At 43.1% G+C, this 13,616-nt stretch overlaps 1 protein-coding gene across 1 annotated transcript in view; it reads right to left on the bottom strand.

Annotated features, from left to right (window-relative positions):
• zfh2 (Zn finger homeodomain 2) overlaps window positions 1-13,616 on the bottom strand; it is a 203,935-nt gene that overhangs the window by 152,676 nt on the left and 37,643 nt on the right. The window contains 1 exon segment of the mRNA XM_026814014.1: window positions 4,950-5,038. The gene's annotated coding sequence lies outside the window, so the exon portion shown is untranslated.

Below are 13,616 nucleotides of genomic sequence, written 5' to 3'. Positions count from 1 at the left end.
GGGTACCCCTTGGAAAAATCTCGAAAAAATCGAAAATTTTTTTTTTGTTAAAATTTCGAGAAATACTTGAAATAAAAGTTGTAGGTATAGAAAAAGATTGTATACAACCTTTCTTGTAGGTAATAGCCTCGTTACTTGAGTAATTCATTAATTATTTCGTCTGTCGCCAAATACTTAACGAGTAGAATTAGAAAGAAATTGCATAGGACGTTTTTCGATTCCTGACAAGTACAGCTACAGTTTGGGACAATGATTGAAACTGACCAGCTCCGGCTTGTATTCACCAGAAATCATTGTCCCAAGCTGTACAAACAATACGAATTACAATACAACTTAAACATAAAAAATGCACAAACATCCTTGAATCTATCATGTATGTTACGATTATACAAAATTACTTGAATTCTATTCTACTATAAAATATGATACGTTCACTTTTGACTGTCGCTGTAGTCAAACCAGAGCTATGCGTGGCCACGGCGCACATGTACACGATGGAATCGTTTCGGGGTCGGGGAACTAGCCCTGACCTTCCTCAAGTTCCCGTTTGTAACTCGCAATAAAACGAAAGCATCGCCACATCGCTGGTCCACAATAAACTTTCTGGTTTTGGAAATTATAAAGCAATATATTTCTTCTTATCGAAGATCGTATTTTCTCAATAGACTTTTGCAATCGTTAAGAAAAATATCATAAAATAATCTGGAATAATTGAAAATTAGCCTGAAAAGAAAGCAATTCAAATTATTGGTTTAAAGAAACCCTCAATCATTGCTAATTCAACTGGAAGATTTATGACAAGATACTGTAATACGATCGTGTTGACACTAATTACATGAACAATCGTGGTTCTTCTAGTTAAGAGATTAAGACAGCCGGATAAAGGAGCCCTGAAAAGTTTTCGAGTCGTGTGGTCCGACGAACCGGTCCGTGGTGTCAGGTAACCGACGCAGTAAAATGGAATTACTCGAGTGCACCGTGGCGAGAAAAGCGTGGAATAATAAAAACAAGGAATGGAAGAATCTTCTCGTTAATGGCATCGGATTTGCCTCTAATGTAAAACCTCTGAATCTCTCTTTGGAAAAGAGGGAAATAGATATGGAAAACGAGCTGAGTGAAGGTGCTCCCAATCCGATTACGCCGAGGAAACGGTTAAGTGATTTAAACGAGTGCGCTAAGGAACGATATTAAAACAATAATTTGCAACGCGGGGAAGGGGATAATACCTTCTCGTTTGATTTAAGCATATGAATACTTGACTAGTATATTATTTGAATACATAAAAGCTTGAACAATATCTTTGTTACTGAAATATGTATTAACGTCTGAACGATCGATTGGGAAACAATTTTGAACAGGAGATACGAGATGTCTTAATTAATGTGGGAATGCAAGACACCCGCGCAGACCAGGTAGTTGGTCAAGGGTATATTTTACGATAGGGTCAAACGTTACCTGTAATATGCCTTGCAGATGTTCGGACGCTCAATAAAATCCGCGTGTCAGCGTCGGTACTTTTTAAAAAGAGGGAAGAAAAGCAGAAAACCCATCAGGGTACAAACGGCTGAAAAAGCAGTGCGTGCGAGAGCGTGGAGAAAATTGTCATATCTGTATTTTACGTATCACCTTAATTGAATATATCTATTATACATATAGATATTGACTATCGATGACTATGAGACGTTCGAAGTTTGCATGCTGGCAGTTCGAACGAGGAATGTTTGGCGAGGGATGATCGATAGGGCGACGTATCAACTAATAATGGAGAAATCTCTTTTTAACGCGGAAAGAAGAACAGAAGGAGGCACGTGACGTTAAATAAGTAGTAGATTCCTCGAGCGGACCGGGAACGTAAGGTTCGTGATGAACGTGGCGGGGGCATCGATAATCGCTCGCGTGCCACCAAGGCGCGAAGGACGTAACGCAGATACAAGCTCGATACGCTATGTACTACAGGCCGATCGACTCGATAAGGTAATTACTAAATGCTAATACGGGGAGCCGCTCTCTGTGTACGTGTTTGCTCTTCCATAACTCTCGGTATACGCGTGACACCGGACCCTTCATCGCGTCCGATGTTCAGTGTGGGTGGATGAGATAAAAACAATAGGATGAAGGAACGATATTCTTATTGAAAATGGATTATACAAAGGAAGCTTCATTTGTGAATCGGTGATTCAGTGAACGAAATTATGCAGCATTTTAATCGAAATTGTTCGTATAAAATATAGGGGATAAACAATCTTAAATAAATTGTAGAGAATGAGAATGTGTGATACGAGAGATTGAATGAAATACTAACACAAAACTGCAGATTCTATTAATAGTACAGAAACATTTTTAAAGAATTCTAAATTTTCTCTATAATCAATAGAGCGGCGTACCATACCAAGGGACATCGTTCTGTCCTCGACTCACAAATTCCACGAGTCATCTCGTCGCGTAGAACCGATATCCCTCTGCGGGGGCATTAAATATTACGAATACCGGGCGAACTTTAAATTAAACCGCGCCGGGGTTCAAGCCCGGCCAGATTAGCCACCGCGTAATACATAAAATACAACGTCCAGCGCAGCGTGTCCCTGCGAGTGTTCCAGTCTCAGTTCCCGATGTAACGGCGGGGACTTACGAGCGGCTTGTGTCCCGAAAAACACGTCCCCTTATCGGTAACCGGTATCTCGTGCAACGCCGATGTTACATGTTCCTATCGGCCGTCATTAAGTGTGATTATATTACCCGGTTCGTACGGGATATTTGCTTGGTCGTGTAACGCGACGGAGAGAAACAATGATCGAATGGTAGCGAGAGAGAAGAGAACTGAGAGAGGAAGAGTCGATACGTAATTTATTGCCATATCCGATATTAAAGTATTCCGGATAAGACGAATACTCTGCCCGTGACTGTTCCCTCCACCTCCTCCTCCTTCTACACTCCTTTTACCTGCCTCTCACCTGCTCTCTTTGATTCCTTCTAAAACATTTACTTCAGCTACTATCAGATTCTGTTTACTCGTCAATTCGAACAATCAAATGCTTTTAGACCTCGATTCTAAAAAATTGTCAAAGGTAACTACATAGTAGCGTATACCTCCTTAACTCATGACAAATGACTCAATTCTTCACTCTCGGTGTGAATACACGTAAACATCTACAGTCAATGTCTCTCGTTCTCCAAGCGGAAACGTTGTGTGTACAATTAAGAGGTACCGCTTCCATCCTGAAACTAGACCGTGTTTCTACTGGCTTCGTTGCCAGGCTAAATGCAGCGTTAAGCGCCCATTCGCTCCACACTGACTTTCCATCAATCAACCGCGTGCAGAGTTAATTCAACAGAAACATCGCACTTACGTCAAATATAGAAGACGTACTTCTCAGAAATTTAAAAATATATCAGATCTAATATTAGAAGATCGTATCGAAAATAATGAAAATTATGGATGAGAGGTGTTCATTGAAAAAAATATATTAAGGAGGAGCTAGGCAAAGCGAAAGTAGATAAAACTCTCTTTCTCTCTCTCATTTCCTGGCGCCACGAGCGAACATCAAATGTAAAAGGGAGCAAGGTTCCAACCCCGGGAACGCAGACTCATCTTCCCTCGGGCGCGGGCGGTGGCAAAACTAACAAACCGGTGGCCCGCGCGGCCGTCCCTCTAATTTTTTAATTACGCACGGCCGCACGTCTCCCGGTCACTCAATGCCGGTGACTTGCAGCAACCGCGTCTAGAATCCCCGCTCCTTAATTTTTAATAACACCTAGCGCCAGGCAAGAGGAGCCGGTAATAAGTTTGTAGGCGTTTCTCCACGTCGTTCCCTGCCACAGGGCGGATGAAACAAAGGAGAGGAGGGCCACGCCGGAAAACATATTGGTAGCGACCGACGAAATTTCTCAAATTGATGCGTGTTCAATTAAAGAGGAACTGCTGGACCAATCAAATTATACGGTTTAGTAATTGTAAAACCAATCGAGGACTTCCGGTTATTGCAAGCTCGATTATAATTACGACAAACCAGCTATGCCGTTTCTAATAAACTGAGTAATATAATATAATTGATGCCGTCGTTCAATTATTTTGAAAGTATAACCGGCTTCGTACATTGTATGTTAACAAGGGTTAAAATGAAATAAAAGCAACGGGGAATGGTAAAAACCGGACCGAGAAGAAGACGTCTTCGAATCAACGTCAAGCGCGCAGCGAAGGAGGTAGGGGTAAGTAGAAGCGGAGCGACAGCCGGCCGAGCAATACGCGACGCGGGTTTTATTATGCGCGCGATCCGCGCTAGCCTCCTCTTCTATCTAACCGTAGGCTTATGAATAAATATCGCGATTTCCGTCGGGTGGAGAGAGCCCGAACCTAGGCATCGACGCCGCACAACGCACCGCGGCATGGCGGATCGATAAAAATTCGTCTCGTACAGCCAGCCGCCATAAATATTCCAATAAAGGTCGACCGTGTGCCGTCGCCAGGCCGCCTTGAGAAACGTTTTCGTCTCCGTCCCTATATTCAATGCCCGTTCGCGGCCTGGCCTGGCCGCACATCCGTGTGGAAAGCCAGAAAATTTTTTTAGTAACCCCCCCTCGTCCTTTTTTCTACATTCTTTTGCATTTTTCCATAAATGAATTTCATTTCCATAGCGTCGAAACTGGTTAATAGGTATTTTGTCTAATTTACTGTTCTTGAATTAATTAATGACAGAATTATTGTGAAGTGAAGAAAGTGGGAGGGAAATAAAAAATCCTAATTAGTTATTGGTGATGACTTCTTATTTACAAATTTTGAAACCATTGAATTCAATCAAAAAATTGTAATTAAAATGAACAGTATAAATTAAATTACGAAGCTTGTTTCTTTTTCCATTGCTAAATTTTATATCAATTAATAACGTAGATACAACAATTATGTACTTGATATTAATTGTAGTTAAATAAAAGCTGAAGAGGATCAACGTTACCTTTTGTCAGCAGCGTCGCCGGTTTAACGGAACGTAGAAACTTTAAATTTGGTATTAAAGTGGGCCGTTTTCGCTTGCATGACCTGAAACTGAAACAACAACGACTTACATATGCGAAATTCAATGTCAGAGCATCGTGGCAAGAATTTAAAATACCTTTTCCTTCCATTTTATTGTATAATTTATCTCTTACATTTTACCTGTCTCTCTCGCTATGCTTTATTTTATTACTGTTAATCCTAAATTGTATTCGTCACATTAAAACACATAATACATTCCTTACGAGAGTATAAATTTTTCTTAAGAATATTTCCAAAATTTTGACAACTTCGAATTCGAGTTAAAATTGATTTAGCACATCGTGTCTCGATATTATCAGAAAATAATTCAGAGCCATGACGGGGGTGAAAAAATGGGAGGAGCCACGGTTCGCCGAACGAAACGGCGATTACGCAACGTTACGGGATATCGTTTTGAAAATCGACAGCGTTGATCAGAATCGAATCCAGTCCGGCTGCTGTCCACGTTCAATTTAAATATTTAACGGAAGGGAATGCATAATAACGGTCCATTATGTCCGGGCGACGACTACAACGCTCGCGTCATTGTATCTATTATATTGCATTGTGCGTTGCGCTATCGGTGTTATTAATGTTACTATTTTACCATCGCCGAGTCGTTCGTCGCTGGCGCAATTGTCATCACGCCAGACAGCGCGCAGCACTAATTACCGTCACGGCAGCCTATTGTTCCACTTAAAGCTGATTGTTATCGTTACGCAAATTGCAGCCAATGCGGCGCGCGCCAGTAATGATTTCGCACCGATATCAATTCCGTTCGAGAGCGTACGCGAACGTGACGCACACACGTACAGCCGGCGTCAAAAGCGAGTGACCGAATTCGAACCGAGCAAATCTGTCCAAAGTATAATTATTGCTGACGTTTTTTCTGTAGATTAAAGAATCAAATTATGGAAGGCGATAATTTCTTACTATAATGAAATATTTAATTCTGATCATCGATTAGTCCTTATTTGAAGAAAATTGATAAGGTTTATTTTATTTTGGATGAACTCGTGTATTGAATTCGCAAATTTTCAATTGACTTTTGATTGCCACTGTATAAGAGATCGTAACGAGAACGCGTTGTTATGGATGATAATTTTTCTTATTGTTAACGACATTCCGATCGTTAATAAGCGGGCCGGAATAGTTTTCCATTAGCGTTCGGACAGCGAATAAATGACCGACTACGTAATCGGACAAAGTGATCGTCGGCTAATGTCTTGATAGATCGACGCGATCGATGCGATCAACTTTGCCTCTTCGCGAGCTCGTAAGGAATTCGCGAACGGATCTTCACAATAAGACACGTTTAATAATTAAAAATTGTCATTTCCTGCTGCACACAATAAGAATTTTAATATCACGTGAATACAAGTTTGTCCTTTGCCTCGTAGGAAATTTTTCGACAACAGACAATCGTTTGAACGATATAAAATTTCGTCGTGGCACGATCGTAATTATCCAGTCGCGTTTATAAATCAACTAGGGATCAATTAATGCGCGACACGAACCAAGGATAAAGCGGTGCTGGATGGGGCGGGAAAAAAAGGGGGCCAGCAAAGGTAGAAAGCATGCGCCGTTTTATAATACAGTCCACGATCTTAAATCAACGTCCTTTCCTTGGCCAGAGATAAATCTTGCACGACTGGGCTCTCTCGCTCGGCCTAATAAATATGATTGTGTGTAGAAACGCATGCATCTAACCAAACAGTCTTTGTAGCCTCGTTTCATCTCGAAAATCTTAGTATCACGAAAATTTGACAAGAATTTGGTATTAACAGAATTATTGATAAGGAAGTTCTTCGTTTTACAATGTAAGATGTTTTTCAAAATTTGAGGAAACTTCAAACGATGATAAAACTGATATGATTAAAATAGTATTGAAATCATTTGAATAGAATTTAGATCTTTGTACAGATCTTTAAAAAATAATTTGGCACCTCGATTTATTATTCTTGTTTTACTGATGTGTCTCCATCAGTACTGTCCATACTAATTTCATTTTCTTCAGGAGTTATATACAATAATAATAAATTTTGACAAAGTGTCTCGTGCACTAAATCACATAATTCTTCATATAAGGTCTCACACGATATCTCATATAAAATCTTATAGTGTTGCAGGTATCCAAGATACATTTCTGTATTATGATTTAAAAATAGATCTACTGGGGAAAGACGTAGCCGTAGCGAATGCCGCTACGCGAGTGGACGGTTCGCGGCACGGACAGCGTCTCTTATTAGCCGCTAAGGCGTCGCGACGCCCGGAGTTGTAGAAAAATCCGCGAGATGGGGACGCCCGTAAAGCTGGCCGCTGCGAAGCGTGGGCGTCGCGACGCTCCGATAGCTACTGATTGCGTTCGATTCTTTTTCCTCGCGCTCAACGATCCATCCTTGAAGCTTTTTTACGCGATGAATGGATATTAATTATCGGTTCATTGGTGTAAAGTGTGTCAGATGTAAATAAATAGATTGTCAATTGCTCTGTTCGTTACGTATTCCTGAAGATGTGCTACTTCGATCAGAGTTTTTTATCAATCAGAAATGGTTAAAGATAGGAAGAGAAGCAAGGAAGATTATTCGGAAGTTAATTTGGACAGTTTATTTCGTTTCAAAGATATTTCGTCCTATTCTGCATTGCCAAAAATAATCACATGGGTGCGAGATCACTGTTGAGCGAAGTCGGCCAAAATTTTGTGAAAAGCCAGCCTGTTGACGCGAGGCGACGGTTCGAGCCGCGGCTGTTTCCCGGTTCCATCGAGCAACAGAAAATATCGACTGAAGTTTTAACATACACCTCTCGTATGGCTGCCGAGTGCATCTGGGCTGTCGTCATGGGAATATAAAAGGGAGTTGCAACGATAGACAGATAAGTAGAGGAGGACAGAAGGAGCCAGAGAAGAAACGGTGGGATAACAAGGGCCAAGGAGGATGGAAGGGTGGTACGGGAGCGAAACGAAGAGGCGAGAGGGTGGGTTCGGGTGTGCACAAAGGGAAAGAAAGATCGAAGGAGATGCTTGTCACCTCCTACATCTTACACCTCCTCGCACCGTTGAATCTACTACACGTTTTTCCATTCTACATACGCCTCCTCTTCTGCATCCCTCGGATCTCTCCCTTCTTCGCTCCACCCCCGCGGAGACCGTGGCTGTTCCACCCTCTGCGCCGCTTCCGCGTCGCCTTCTCAGCCGCCGCTAACCGTCCACCCCCGCAACCGTGAGCCACGCCGCGCCGGATAGACAGAGAGAGGACCGGTGGCTGTCGGAGGAAAAGGTAGCCGAACCGAGCCACCCGGGAGAGGGGATGTGCTTGCTTCGAGCATAGCTAACTAGCTGAATCTGAATCAATACTTACTTCCGCCCCCAACTCGCTCCCCGTTCTCTCTCCTCTCTCTCTCTCTCTCTTTCTCTTACTTTCGTCTCTGTTCGTCTCAGAGGCTCCTTCCTCTCCTCCGAGCAACCCTGCGGGGCCCTTCTTTTTAGCGAGAAAGGACTTTCGGCGTACCCTGGCCGCTCACCTCTTACCACCCACCCATCCACCTACTCTCGGCCACCCCCATTACTCTCCACGTTACTGTCTTCCCGTGTGTCTCTTTCTCCCTACTCACGCTTCACCCCTGACTCTCCAACGTTCCCTCCCTGGCCTCGTCGTCGCGCCTCGTTTCCACCCTCTCGCGGCGTGTCTCTCTTTTTCCGTTTGCGAGCCGATGCGACGTTTCTCTCGATAGTCGCGACGTTTGATCAGCCGAATTCACGCTTCCGCGATCTTCGCCCGTCTCGTAGATTTCGTTTGCGAGGGCTCTCGCGACACGCGACACACTCGAGCGGAAGACCGGATCCTTCCCGGTCGCGACGCGTCCTCGAATTTTCACTCGCGACGCTCCTTGTTCATTTTCAGATTCTTAGAATTGTTCTTCAAACACCAACTCATTTTGTAACTGTCCAATCAAACGCTTAGTAACAAAATTTCAATGATTTGTTCGTGTAAACGAACAGTAAATGTTCTATACAATAATTATTTGAATTGAGATGAATTGATGTTTAAAATTTTTGATTTTCATATTAAAATCAAATTTATATTTATTCTTAACTTCATCTGAGTGTCACAATATTTTATTTATTACAAAAGTTACAGATTATACTCATTCCCAACTTTGACACGTGGGAGCACAGACTGAAATGCAATTAATGATACTTGTAACATTATTTGCAACACAGTTTTTCGAAAACTTGCACGAGGCAAGAGGACATTTGTATGAAGAAATAAGCACAGAACTGGGGAAAGAATCGGCTCCGGGCAATTTCGGTTCTCGGTCTAGCTACTTTAAAATTCGAGTCTCCTCTCCGGCGGTGGCATCGCCATCCACCGGCTGCCACGGCTCGAGGACCGGTTCGAGGGGTTGTTTCCCTCCCCGTGACGACCCACGGTTTTACGACACCGTTCCGCCCGCAACGCTCTTAAAACACGGAGCTTATCTCTTAAGTAAAAAGTAGAGGAAATCCTAGTCTCGCGGATTTCGGTTTCTCGCGACCAAACTAAATTTCATTTCTGGCTGAGGATATCCCTGATTCCTGGATTAGGTTTGCGTGAACGTAACGCCGATCTCTAATGTATTTCATTATTACGAATGGTATAAAGTAATCTCTAGTATTTACTTCACTTACTTAATATAGTTATTGCTATTGTCCCTTTGCTCTCAGTATAATGTTCCGTATTATAAAAAGACTATTAACAAATAAAGAATAACGTTTCGCAGCATTCCGTCGTATCATAAATTCCCGCAAAAATGATCTCCGCGACTGAAGCAATTCTCAAAGCAATTCGCAGTGTAGGAGACAAGGCGGGCAAATCCTCGGCCCAGACAGCCGGGCCAAACGCATTTCATATTTACGTTCGCCGCGGCGCGGCGCGAAATATGCGCACGTACGTGGAAACAGAAATTCGCTAGGTGAGATTACCGAGATTGCCGGAGCCCGAGAAACGTCGCTGCATCCCTGGCTGTCGCCTACGGCGCGCGAACCAAAGGGGATTTTTTCTTCCTCGTCGCGGCGTCGCGGCGCGCTGGTATTATACCCGGCACTCGGGGCTAATTGTGTTGCGTGGGTGTGAATATGGTTTATAGTTCGGCGGAAAAGCTGGCCGGGGGCCAGGCGAACGGGCTCACGTGACGTCACGCGACGGAAATACCCGAGCGGGCGGCATGGCACGGCGGGCTAATTAGGCGAGGCACCTCTCCTCTTACGCTCGAATGCGAGCGCAACCCATGCGTCCCGACCCTGTGTGCATTTCCCTCCCGACGCTGGAGACACCCCACGTACGCTTTGGGTCGACCGATTCCCAGATCAAATACTAATGCACGTTGCAAATGGGACATTTTTAATAATCTAGAAAATGTTTTTTACATTATTTCGTTACGCATCAAATGAAATATAAATAATGTAAACATTAATAAAAAATAATTGAGATTCATATAGTGTCATTCATGAGAAATCAGATTTTATTATAAATAAATGAAACAGACTATTAATATTAGCGCAATATAATCGAAGTCAATGAAACATTTTCTATTTGATATTCTCAATATTTCCCATTGTTATTTCAAAACCATTGGATTCCGAAAAAATGGAAATGTAACAACTGTGCTCTTGCTACTTTAATTTCTAAGCGTTATAGAAGCAGTTAACAGTTTCGCACGTTTCGTGTTATGGTTGGCAGGTATTTATAGTCGCTTGATTGACGTTCGTTCCCGTTCGCCGAGATTTTCGCCAAGGTTCAACTCTGCGCGACGCGACGTGTTTATTGCAGATTTACTTGTCTTTAATACGACCGTTTTAATTTAATGTTTATAACCGCGGTCCCTTGTTAACACCGAAACGACGTGTACGACATCACCGGCGGGATTTAGTTTTGGCAGCGCCGCGACCAGCTACTTCCTTTTGCCCCAACAATTTTATTAACTACTTCTGTGAGAAAATTAAAAGTTGACTAGAATGAATCATCGATTGGTAACATAAAATTCTATTCATATTTCACAAACTTTAATAATAATTAAAAAATAATTAAACATTGATACAAAATTATATTAATTAATGACTGTTAAATTTTATTACCTATAATTTATTCAATATGGTAAATAGTTTCGCTCGATAGTCAGACTTATGAAATTATAGTGAAAGAGAAAAACAATAAAGGCCTACGCGGTTGCATTGAGAGTCGTGCGTTCCCCTCACAGGGAACGGAGCCGTGCAATTAGTACCGCATAGCAATTAACGGCGCGAGCATGGCAATTAACCGCGCGAGCCGCGGACGCGACGCTGAGCGAAGACACGGTGTTTCCATGAACAATGTAAAGCGGCGTGTAAACGCGGAGAGGGTGGCCAAGCGGGCGTGACTGCGTTAAGTCAAGTTAAGTCGAGGTTAACTCCCTTAATTACTCAGATTTAATCAGAGCGTGCGTGCCCGCGATGGGTACCATAAGTAATCGCGTGTGGAAGAGAGGAAGAGGCACCGTGGAGCGAGTTATGAGACCGCGATGAGCAGGAGGGAAGCGCGAGCGAGCTCAGGAGGAACGGTTATACATACACACGATGTACGCGCGGCTAACTGCTCGCGATTCCTCGCGTACAGCCGCTGGAGGGTATATAACGAGGTCAGAAAGTGAGCAACACTGTTACAGATTACGCTACGTCTGTTATGTAACAAATTATAGTGACTCGAGAAATTGAGCGCACGTATTCATACTTGAACTGCGTGATTTGACATATGATTAAATTTTTTTGTCACTATGTACTTAATACTGGATCAAGATTATATAATATTTTGTAATACTATTTTTGTTTCGTTGTATAAAGTATTGAAATATCTATTGAATTGTACTAATTGAATTACTCTATCCTCAACCTGTTATTACGTTTGAAGAGATTCGTCCACACGAGAATACATTGTTTTATCTAGAACCTCAGTATATTACTTCCTGCGGCTGTACCCATGCACGAAGAAGACAGCCGTCTTCTTGAACGCGAGTATCGGTGGAGGTAAGGCTTGCACACGCGAGGCGTCCAATGCGAGTGCGAGAGCACAGAGAGAAGGGCCTTGCTCGCTTGCTTACTTAACGAAGATTAATTGCGCTTAAACCAACCGCGCGTGCAGCAACGAGCACGGCTACGGCCGCGCTCGCTCGCCGCGCATTCTCACGTGACCCTACGAAATGTTGACCGTGATCGAGGATCGAGCCGGTCCCGGTATGCGCGATTCGAATAATTTCGCGCGACTCGTGTCGTTGCGCTGGCTCGCTCTCTCTCTCTTTCTGTTCGTCGCTTGATTTTTCGAAGACGGTCGGGGGCGGTCGATTAACCACGGCTCGGATCCTCGCGGGTTTAGTTTTAAACGCGGCCCGTGATTTATACGGTTAAATGAGATGCCGCCACGGCCACCAAGAAAAATGATCGGGAACAACGGTGATGAAGATTAATGACGATTAATCTGGCCCAGCCCGGCTCGGCTCGGCCCGGCCCGGTCCCGATCTCGGCTGCGATCCATCGGGGATAATCGTTAAGTGACTACACGAAATCCGATCTGGGCCCGCGTGCGAGTATCAGCGATGATCGCGTGCCTCGTGAATATTGCGTGTTACACATACACCACGCAACTGTTCAATGAGTTCAGCGAGAGGAGAATCCGTCAATGGATTGATAAGTAACAATTTGACTGTTTGTGATTGATTTTTCAAATGCATGGTACATAGCTTTGAAGGAAGTTGAGCAATTCAGAGAAATGGGCAAAATTACGTTGACGATAAATCAGTCCGACACTGTGACTAATACCTGGGTTAAGTAAAAACCAATACGTGAAACGGGTTATGGATTCTTAATTCCTTATATAGGAAATTATTCGATATTTTTAGTAAGTCAAAGATTGCACTTGACGTATCAAATGACAACTATATGACAGAATACATTGACGCCTGTCGATTTCAATATTTATTACTTCTCCATCAGCTNTTAAAATTTTTGATTTTCATATTAAAATCAAATTTATATTTATTCTTAACTTCATCTGAGTGTCACAATATTTTATTTATTACAAAAGTTACAGATTATACTCATTCCCAACTTTGACACGTGGGAGCACAGACTGAAATGCAATTAATGATACTTGTAACATTATTTGCAACACAGTTTTTCGAAAACTTGCACGAGGCAAGAGGACATTTGTATGAAGAAATAAGCACAGAACTGGGGAAAGAATCGGCTCCGGGCAATTTCGGTTCTCGGTCTAGCTACTTTAAAATTCGAGTCTCCTCTCCGGCGGTGGCATCGCCATCCACCGGCTGCCACGGCTCGAGGACCGGTTCGAGGGGTTGTTTCCCTCCCCGTGACGACCCACGGTTTTACGACACCGTTCCGCCCGCAACGCTCTTAAAACACGGAGCTTATCTCTTAAGTAAAAAGTAGAGGAAATCCTAGTCTCGCGGATTTCGGTTTCTCGCGACCAAACTAAATTTCATTTCTGGCTGAGGATATCCCTGATTCCTGGATTAGGTTTGCGTGAACGTAACGCCGATCTCTAATGTATTTCATTATTACGAATGGTATAAAGTAATC

This window comes from Ceratina calcarata, unplaced genomic scaffold (genome assembly GCF_001652005.2).
Source record: "Ceratina calcarata isolate Rehan_Ccalc_2016 unplaced genomic scaffold, ASM165200v1 scaffold363.2, whole genome shotgun sequence".
NCBI classification, from domain to species: domain Eukaryota; kingdom Metazoa; phylum Arthropoda; class Insecta; order Hymenoptera; family Apidae; genus Ceratina; species Ceratina calcarata.
This window is presented reverse-complemented; position numbering and strand designations above follow the sequence as displayed.